Source organism: Sinohyriopsis cumingii, chromosome 15 (assembly GCF_028554795.1).
Source record: "Sinohyriopsis cumingii isolate HCF-2022 chromosome 15, ASM2855479v2, whole genome shotgun sequence".
NCBI classification, from domain to species: Eukaryota; Metazoa; Mollusca; class Bivalvia; order Unionida; family Unionidae; genus Sinohyriopsis; species Sinohyriopsis cumingii.
In genome coordinates, this window is record NC_142975.1 from 1,629,091 (window position 1) to 1,640,783 (window position 11,693).

Sequence of the window (11,693 nt, forward strand, 5' to 3'; positions counted from 1 at the left end):
CCGTAACAGTACTATTGGTGTCCACATTTTTTCTGAAAAATGTTTTCCAAACCAAACATAACAAATTGGATGAAGTCCTTTAGACATTTCGAATGACTCGATACGAGCAAATCCAGTCAGGTCAAAATCTGGTAATGGTCCATTTATCGATACTCGTGTCATCTCGTGAGTCGGATGACCGAATCGCTCAAAGTACACAGAACAATCTCCGTATCCAAGAAAACTCCCGGGATAACACGCGACCATATCAACTGAAATAACATCTTTAAGATCGCATTTAGTATTCCATAGTCCGCCGTGTCCATATTCGACACAACTCAGTATTATGTCATTGAGAAAATCAGACCGAGTTGGCTTCCACGAATTTTTCTTTCTAGCAAAATGAGCCGCAACTGACGGAACAGTAAAACAGTTGCTCAATAGTTCGTCAGTATCATCAGTATATTGCAGTGCAAGATTTTTCATTTTCTCGTGAAGAAGATCTGTTCGATAAAAAACGCCATTTGGTCTCACAAACTGATCAAATTTTTTTTTTTCTTCCATATCTGATTCGTCGTTAGAACTCTGAAATAACCATATTGACACAGGATCGTTTTTACTTATTTCTTAATAAAATCAAACATATCTCCGCGGTAAATTTTGACAGTTCGATCTCGTGGAAATATTGTTACTACGTTAGTCCACGCGTGTGCGTTATGATCAATAATTTCGATGTAAGCTCCTTTTGATTTATATTTTGATTCATACAAAATCTCTCCTGTTATCGTTGCTACGGTTATTGGAAATTGTAATATTTATCCTAACCCAGCGATAACTTTGATAGACGCACTGGTATCTTTAACCATTTCTCCCCACGTGTTTATTATTTTACGTCTTTTATCCGTTAGACCGTTTCCACGGGCCGCGTTTGTAAAATGTTCTATTGCTCCCTCGGCTACACAGTTTATTTTTGAAAATTTCATCGGCGCCAGTTTATCAACGTTGGGTTTTTCATTTATCACATAGATTCCATAAATAACCGCGGTCACAGGATATGCTCGTTCATAATACGGTTTGTCAATACCGGTCAATAGACCTGGTTTGGAAACTTTACTTAGTACGACAGTTTTATTATTACCGTGGACAGGATCATATTTGTCACGGATAATCCAATCATCTGTTTCTGTCAACACGACAAATTTTATTCTGAAAAGATACTTTCGATTATCAAGGTATTCGATGATAGTTGTCGCTCGTTTTGTCATTCATCGTAGCGTCGATGATATCTTTGTTGCGTATAATCTTGAACGTTGACCAGACATGAGATGCACCATCTGCATGAAATTCTTTCTTGGCGTCGTGAATTTTATTAATCAAACTTTTATTTTTCGGATCAACCAGATCTTGCATCGGTAGGTTAGGAGATATTCTGTCGAGATTAAATTTATCTCCGCTCAGGGGCTTTATTCGGGATAATCTATCGAATTCGTTCATATTATATTTCAGACAAGTAATTAAATAAAAAATATTATATATACAATGTCTCAATGCAAATGGTTCATGGTGGGTTCATTGACTCGTTGTAATAAATCCTGTAAAAGGGAATTCTGCGGACAACACATGCAGTGCGTTTACCGTGGAAGCTTAGGACCAATACCATGTCTGCGATGTGGTGCTGGATTACGAGGAAAAACACAGTTGTGTGCGTGTTGTGGGGGTAAACGATATAGAGAGCTTAAAAGATATTATGACCAAAAAAAAATACGACCCTGACAAAGTCAATAACAACGCTATAAACTCCGTGGAGGATTATCTAACTAAGTTTTCAGACAAATTATGATTTAAATAAATAATATTATTGTATAATGGAGCAAAATAAATTTATTCCACATCGTATAATAACAAACTACGAATCAAATATTGATGGCATGATCAGAAATTGTCAGAAAAAAGTTCCAGTTGGTTATATTAATAATCATGGTTATCTAATGTTTATTGTTGGGAAGAAACCTTATCTCTGTCATCAATTCGTGTATGAATGTCACAAGGGGTTGATCCAAGACCGTCTTGTAATCGATCATATTGACGGGAATCCTCAAAATAATAATTTATGCAACCTTCAAGCTGTTACACGGAGCGAGAATAATACACGTGGTAATACTGGGAGATGTAAGACAACCGAAAAGAGGGCGAAAAAATCTACAAACATAAAAACTGGCGAAGAAATTATATTTCAATCAATAAATTCAGCTGGCAAATATTTTGATGTTAATTCGCCTTCAGTACAATTTGCCGCGGAAAATATATATAAATCCACTTTTTCCAAGAAATATAAACAGAAAATCACCTTCCAATATTGTTAATGGAGATAAACTATCATCACTACCTTAAATTGTATATATTAACCATTTATTATTTTGGGTCGCAACATTTCCCCCATATACTACTGATTTTTCGATTATGCGTAAGGGAGATAATTCTCTCAATATAGCTTTCTTTGTAGATTTCTGATTTTTATGGTCGTTATTAGTCAATTAATCATCTACATCGTAATTAATATCAATAATTATACCAAAGAAAGATATTTATGGTTTCTAACTTACAAAATAGAAGAATAAACGTATTTTACATCGTACAATACAGCGGAGTTATTTTTAGATCTGTTACGAGAAATCGAGACAAAACATGTTTTAATGCAGATATTTACAATCTGTTCAGAAATACAGCAATATTTAAACCGATCTGTAGGTGGTAAAACGTTTGATGGTGCAGTGGTAGTATGTAAATATATTTTATCAAGGCAGAACACGCTGTTAGTGCAAGATATTTACAATCTGTTACGAGAAATCAAGGCAGAACACGCTGCTCTCATTTCCATATTCAGAAACCGCTGTTTTATTATATCCATACAGAAATATTTACAATATATTCAGAAACCGCTGTTTTATTATATCCATACTGAAATATACACAATCTATTCAGAAACTGATCTGTAGGTATATAATAACTTCTGAAACATGTATTGTTAGATGATTCGATAGCTCAGTTGATAACGTATCTGACCGTTATACTCACGGCCCCAGGATCGAATCCCATGACTGACAACTGTCGGTGGTTTACGCTTATTAGCGAATTTTATAATTAATTGGGGCACCGCCAGCCCCTCTGCGCTCAACAGAACCCCTCCAACCACGTCACTGGTGGTTGATACATGTTTTGTATCACCCACGGGCTGATTATTGGGGGTGGGTGTTCTGTTGAACGTAGAAAATGGCCCCATATATGTTTGTGCCGTCCTTAATTAAGATTTCATTCATTGTATATATCTCATTCATTCATTCATTGTATATGTTTGTGCCGTCCTTAATTAAGATTTCATTCATTGTATGTATTTCATTCATTCATTCATTGTATATATTTCATGTCACTCATTCATTGTATATATTTCATTCATTCATTGTATTGTGTGCCCGTTGAACTTAGTCGAATGCGGTGGCAAGCTACGAGTTCTTGTTGCAAATATGTAAACACTATATGTTTGTGCCGTCCTTAATTAAGATTCATTAATTGCATATATTTCATGTCATTCATTCATTGTATATGTTTGTGCTCTGTCTTCACCAAACGCAGCCTCTTGGCCTCTAGACCGTTGTTTGACGGGTTAGGGGCTGTCATAGGGGGTAGTGTTTCGTGTGCCCGTTGAACTTGGTAGAATGAGGTGGCAAGCTACGAGTTCTGGGTTGTAAATATGTAAATACTATATGTTGTGCTGTTCTTGAAACATCCTCATGAACTCGCTAGAACACTCGACTAGGGGTTTGAGGATATATTTTTTCTTTTAAATATATATATACTAAATAATGAACCATGAAAATATTAATGATGTAATTGTTGCTATTAAAAAATTAGAAAAAGATGGAATTAATATATCTGATGAACTGAATCCTGAAAAGATTATTTCTGATTTTGAAATCTTAGAAGAACGTAAAAATGATGGTAGTTTTACACCGTCGTCTGAATACAAGTTCATAAAACGTATTCAGGCGGCGATGTTCCGGTCACTAGCTACTGTAGAAGATGATCAAGTGAAGGAATTCGTTCCTCTCTCTGCCGCAGTAGAAAAAATTAGATTGGAGTTATCCACGAATACGAGGCAAAGAAAATGATTAGTACTCGTATAAGACAATTAAGAAAAATTATGTTAGATCGTGAAACGATCCAAAGTAACCTCGTTGGTGAAACGATCCAAAGTAACCTCGTTGGTGAAACGACCGAACACGTGTAATATTTTATTTTATCAGAAATATTTTATATTTATTCTTAAATAATTTTTATTTATTCTGAAATATTTTTATTTATTCTGAAATATTTTATTTTTTTCATAAAGTCTGATCGATTTGCATGATTTTGAGTACCAAACACCATATCAGGATTACAAAATTGATTGATTTACACCATTTTGAGTACCTAAATACCCATCAGGATTAACCAACTGATTGATTTGCATGATTTTCAGTACCAATCACCATATCAATTTAAGATATTTCTGATAGAATGAAATATTTCTGATAAAAGAAAAATATTTCGGAATAATAATATAATATTTTTTTGTAATATTTTTTGCAAAACTGATTGATTTTGTTAATTTTGAGTACATAACTACATATCAGGATTACAAAATTGATTGATTTACACGATTTTGAGTACCTAAATATCCATCACAATTAACAACCTGATCGATTTGCATGAGTTTGAGTACCTTAATACCCATCAGAATTAACAAACTGATCGATTTGCATGATTTTGGGTACCTAAATACCCTTCAGAATTAACAAACTCATCGATTTGCATGATTCTGAGTATCAACCACCATATCAATTTCAGAATAAATTAAAATATTTCTGATAAAATAAAATATTTCTGATAAAATAAAATATTTCTGATAAAATACAATATTTCAGAATAAATAAAATATTTCAGAATAAATAAAATATTTCTGATAAAATTAAAATATTTTTGATAAAATAAAATATTTCTGATAAATTAAAATATTTCTGAAAAATCTACGATAAAATCTTACGACAATCTTAAGATAAAGATCTACGACCTTACATATAGATTGACAATCAATTCCTCTCCCTTCAGGTCAATTAAGTGTCATATGTGGTCAGTTAGTTTAAAATTTATTCGTATTAATATAGTATTATGACACCGCAGATAAACAGGATTAGTTGGTTCTTGCACGATCAAATCCCCAGGGGGAACTTGTGGTATAAACATGTATAAAACGTATCCTTGTCGAGCCTGATTTAATTTTCCAAGATTTCTTTGATAGCTGCCAGCGATTACGTCACAAACTAGATTAACCGCGAGTGGTGATGTTATATGAACGATTCCCGGAGATACATGTCTACCTCCGCCGTGTCCATCATTATTATATCTAAGAACAGTTGCTGGTGGGGCTATTTTTTTCCACGCATCGATTATTTTAGGAAAATATTCATCAATGACATCATTGACAGATTTTCTTAATCTGGATTACAATCAGGGAACTTAAACGTTGCAATGTCATCTTCGGGTATTTTGTATTTGGTTGCGAAAAACCTTCTATAATTGCCCGATGATTCAAAAACCAAGTTTATGATGTCAAATCAGACAAATATTCATAAAAAAGAATACGCAAATTATTTAGTTGTTCTTTATGGTCTGAATTTATGATATTAATGACATTATTGATATTTATATCGTAAAATGAATTATACAGGTTATTACCGTTATCAGCGTTGTGTAAAAACCAATAATATTCACCAGTTTGCTTGACACGAAATTGATCCCGTTTATCCCATACCCGTTTTTCTATGTTCCACCAAAAACTCGTATAATTCGTTTTAATATTATGATGAAAACTTTTCGTTGATGTAAAATCAGCCCGAGTTGGTTCTGGTATCTGTGCAGGTATTGGTGGTGATATTTCAGGACAACCTAGTACGGATCTTATCGTGGACTGAAAAATATCAACGACGTGATCAGGAGAGTTTATTTCAATTGCAGAAGACAGCGTTGGTTCATGAACATTAATTGATATTTTGATTCATTTCCTGTTATTGATTTATTCTGCGCTGAAATTCTTCATTGATTTGTTCGATCTCATAACTACCAGTTGGTATTCCAACAACGACCCAATCAGGTGTTCCATCGGGTTTGTTTTTATTAGCAAATACAAGCGAATTATTTGCTTGTGTACCATTATATGATTTCGATCTGATATTTGGCCAACTATGGTATACTCGTAATTGCGCTAGTGCAATTTCTTTTACTGGAATTGCAGTTGGAAAATTGATGTTAAATTCAGGATTAATCGAGCTTACCGAGATCATCGTTGTTTTGTGCGGGGTTGTGTTCATCACGATCTGCTGGAGTAATTCCGTCATTATTAATACTTGTACCTTTAACAGCGCTGTTATATAATTTAATCATTTCTGAAAACTCAAAGTCAGAAATCATTCCATCACTGAGACTCGCTGATAACAACGAAGATAACTTCGAGTATGCGACCGTCGCTGTATGTAATCTTATCATGTAATCGGATAATTTTTCATTCGTGCAACGATCTCAGGAATCCCCTCTACGACATCTTCGAGTGTTTTTTTAGTTGTGTTGATGTTCGTCTTGATATCAACGAGTTTTATGTCAATGGCGTGCGGAGTGCCTAAGAATTTATCTATGAATTCATCGGTTTTTGAAAATTTCATCGAAATCTTCCAAAAGCGCCTACGTGCACATCATACTCGGCCCGCAACGTGGATAATTTACCATCTACGGTGTTGTAGTTGACGTCAACGTATTTTTTTGTTGCTGTGTCTTCGTCAGATGTTGGATCTCTCAAAACTACTATCTTATTTCCGTTCATGCTGAGTTCACCCGATATTGTGTCACCGGTATTTTTCACGCGATTAGCAACACTTGCTGTAATTTGATCTCTGATGGTTGTAAACGATATACTTGAATCCCTGATTCTACCGCCGTTAGTAAACACAGGAATAATATCCGTGACCGCACCAAGTACTCGTCGAATTATATCATTCCATTTAATATTGTTGGTTTTTAGTTTACCATGTTGATCCTGAAAAATAACAACCTCATCTGGGTCAACTCCAGCCAGGTTCATAATATCAGCGAGTTCACGTCAGTTTGCATACTATCTGTGCTTGTTGTTAACCATGACAACAAGGATTTACCACCTGTGTCCATGAAAGAAATCAATTTTTGTTCTTCTGCGATCGTTGAAGTCATTACCGGCATCCACAGTGAAAGTTTCGATAATACTACTTTACCAGCATCACCAGCGGGTCTCCACAGAGCATCGTTATCATCACCCTTTCTTACAAGAACAACCGTGGTTCTAGCTCCAAAAATAACCTTTTTAACATTCCTACAAAATCCAAGAATATGCGATAGTGGAATTGTACATGAAAAACTTCTATTGGCTCCTATCAACATATTTCTACGCGCTGCAAATCTCAAGTTGAAATTTTCATTAGAACCATGAACTACTGGCCACACGGCAGCATTAGCGGTATTGGTATCATTTCTTGGTCGTCTTATATTATACGGATCGCTTTCAGGGTGATTAGAATTATCTTTCGCAAACATCATTGTGGGACCTGCTGATCTTGTATAATCATCAGAATATCTTGCCAATCTTATTATTGTTGTAGCAACGTCGACTTCCTTCTGAAACGATTCAATATTTTTTCGATCAATCATATACGTGGCGCTATCAAATAATGTCATGATCCCGTTGTTGACAAACCCAACTTTTACTTCATTTCCGTAATTAGTATTATCCGTTTTTACAATTGTACCTTCTACCTCAATAAAAGCCTCAGCGGGTAAAAAGTATCTACTTGTGTCATGAACTTGTAGTTCAATTCTTCCTCCACGTTGATCTGGTGTTCGTGCGTCATAAGAATAAAACTGATAATCACGTACCGATTCATCTTTAAGGACAGGTGCTTCCATGTCAAATGCTGTGTCGGATACACGCTTAAACATTTTATTGTAATTATTTTCGTCTAACACGTTGATTACCGCGTTCGTGAAGTTCCACTTCGTAAAGTTCCACTTCCTGATATCAAACTTGAAATATTATTTCCCGATTCACCGAGTCCCCGATCTGCTAACGCTTCTAGTTTTTGATTTGCAGCTTGATTTATTTTTTTTTACTGACATCTGCGGACATAATTTCAGTACTTGGCAATTTTACTGGTTGTCGTTTTCGTCTTATTAATCGTGCTAGATATCTTTGATCGCCGAGAGCGCCTTACCAGCAACATTGACAATTGCACCAAGAGCTTTTTCACGAAAAATATCAATAGCTTTCATCGATAATTGTTTTGCAATAGGTGCTGCTTTTGGGGCTAACCTTGTAAATAATCCCTGAATAACATCACCAAGTCCATCTCTGTAAATAACTCTATAGATTGGTAATCGTGAGTTTACCGCTCTGACCGATACGGATTTACGATGATTATTGTGTACTATCATCTTATTTTATTTACCATTTATCTAATCGCGGTGACTAATCATCAACGAGCTCATCAATAAATTCCCGGTAAGCACTGATATCCATGATGCCGCCGCGAAATAATCTCTGGCAAATATCAGCTGCTTCATTGGTTATTTCTGGTGAGTTATTTCTGGCACGTTTTCCCCCTATGAGAACTTCTAACCGTGACACGTCATTGAGGATATTATCGGGACAAACAAAATTATTTCCCAAACCACTTCCGGTTGCTCCTTCTTCTGTTGTTTTCTTAAATAGTTTTAAGGGTGATATTTCTTCTTTTGTTTTTTTAAGTAGCTCTTCAGACCCTTTAAGTTCCGACATCAACTTTTGCTGCGGTGAAGAAGATTGTTGTTGTTCTATTTGTTGCAGAGGTGGAGGAAGTTGATATGAAGGTTCCTGCCGCGGTGGAGGAAGCTGATATGAAGGTTCCTGCTGGGAGAGTTGTTATTGTTCTAGTTGTTCCAGTCTCTCTCTCATAAAGTCTTTTTACTTCTTTATCAATACTTTTGTATTCTGGACCTCTAGCTTGTTTTTTGTCTCTATATACGCGATACATCCATTTAATAATATTATCATTACTTACTTTTTTATGACTGGATTTTAAAATATTAGATTTATTAAATATACTATTTAATATTTTTTCAGGTAGTTCTTCAATTTTAGTATTTCTAATATCTTCGACAAACTCTTCGTTAAATTTTGCAATCAATTCTACGTTTTCTTCTACTGGTTTGGGTTCAGATGCAAGTTCTTTTCTCACTTCGGCGACTTCAGTACGAAGTTTTCCAATACCTTCAATTATTTCTTCATCGACGGGTGGAGGCTGAGCTGCAGCTATATCAGTTGGAAGATCCCGTAAAATCTTTTTTGTTTGTTTGGCTCTTCTTGCTATTTTTTCAGTCTGCGCTGCAGTTTGTTCTAATACTGGAAAAATACCCTTTTTCCTCTTCTCATATTCCTCCGCAATATCTCCCCATATAGTTTCTTCAACAGCCGTTGAAACTTTCTTAGTAGCTGAAGTGACGGGCTTAAATAGTTTTTTAGTGTCTTCTTCGTACTCAACTTGTGATTGTTGCTGCGCTTGTAGGTTTTGTCTAAATGAATTTCTAACAGGAAGAAATTTTTTTATTGCTTCTAATCGTTCTCGTCCTATTCTTGCAGTGTAAGATTCCGGATGTACCATTTTATTGTAACATAATGATTTAATTAATATAGCAGCAGAGGAGCATGACCTCGCGAAGACGTAATTGCGTAAACAACATGCATAATAAACTAGAAAAAATCACCAACGACAATGGAGTAATATTAATTAGACAAATTCCATAGAGACTCTCTCAGTAAAGTGTCGACGCTTTTTAAAATCTGTCGACGCTTTTCTTTTTTTCGCTCATTTGTAGGAAGACTTATTTTCGACATTTGGACGTTTTTCGACTATTGGTCTGTTCGCCTCCTCTGCTGCTGACCCGGACAAGGCAGTCGATTATTAAGACGTATAATTTTACGTAGATTCTGATGAGACAGTCTATTATTTAGAAAGATACTTTTACGTAGACTCGGATAAAGCAGTCTTTTCTTTAGATATATGGTTTTACCTCGACTCAGTTAAGGCTGACTTTGAACAAGCATTTGGACGTAAAGAATTGTCGGTGATGATATTGACAGTTATGCACGTTCCACCACATCGGGTAGCTAAGTGATATCGACCCTTATTTGTCACTGATTACACCTTGCGCCACTTGTTTAAATGCCAATTAATTTGTTAAGGAGGCTGTGTGTCCTGAACGAAGTAAGCGCTTGGAACAGATCGGCAATGGGAAAGGTTACCTATTTTGGAGAACGATTCACAAATAATCGTTTGGTCACGGTAAATAGAGCAATGACGTCATCCAAATATTAAGGAATATGTCCGTAGGCAAAAGTGTGTCCTTGTAAAGCTGAAAGAAAATACACAAGCTTTGTTTAAAATTGGTTTGGATTATATAACACTGTAGCATCAGCTCAGTGTAGTAATTTACTGACTGGACAGAATGGATAATAAGGAACTTTCATCATCAATCAAATTTACTTTCTATTAAGGTCAGGAAAACTATTGTTAATGTTTTTTAAAAAAAAAATTGCTCACTGCCACCTCATCCACCCATACATTTTTTTGGCAATTAAATGAAAGCCATGTACATGTGGTTGAAAAGGACGTCTTTAGGATATCACGTGATAGATACGCCAAAGACAGATTATTTTAATAAAAATATATCAGCAGTATTGATCCATTTTTCTCGAGGTTGAAATTTAATAATTTTGTATGTTATATCATAAACGTAGGTATGTATGCACCATTCTTGATAAGAGAGAAAAAAAAACCCGATGAATTGCGAATCATTTTAATCACATAACATTTGTTGTTTGCTTTTTAAAAAAGTATTGCTTTTTTTGAATGAAACGCGATCTTGTTTTACAAAACAGGATGTCCCATTTCTGCCTTTTATTCGGTTCAGCTGTGAATAGTATGTTACGCATTTCTAATGTTAAATAGTAATTTATACATGACAAACATTGATAGTTAACTTAAAAATCTAAATTATAATCGACCAGAACTGATGCCAGGATGATTACAGATAAATATGGACATGGCATAGACTGTGTTGTGTGAACAACAGGTAAGGATAATTACAGATAAATACCGACGTTGCATCGGTTGTGATGTGTGAGCACCAGGCCAGGATGATTACCGATCAATACCAAATTTGCAAAGCCAGTGAGGTGTGAGCACGAGGTAAGGATAATTACAGATAAATACCGACGTTGCATAGGTTGTGATGTGTGAGCACCATGCCAGGATGATTACCGATCAATACCAAATTTGCAAAGCCTGTGTGGTGTGAGCACTATCTTATGTTACGTGTTTAGGCTCTAATAAACAGTAATAAAAGAAAGAGTTAAAACAACAATAATTTATTTCCCTGCAAAACAAAGTAAACATAAAATATAAGACTGACGGTTTTAAGAATCAAATCCAAAAAATAATCCAAGAATTTTCAAAGAATTAAATTTGAGACGTCCTAGCAATGAAATGTTCTAAAGAAATCTGAGTTCAAATCCCGACGAAAAATCCAAAATCGAAGGCGATGACGTCTAATGTAGCCTTTAT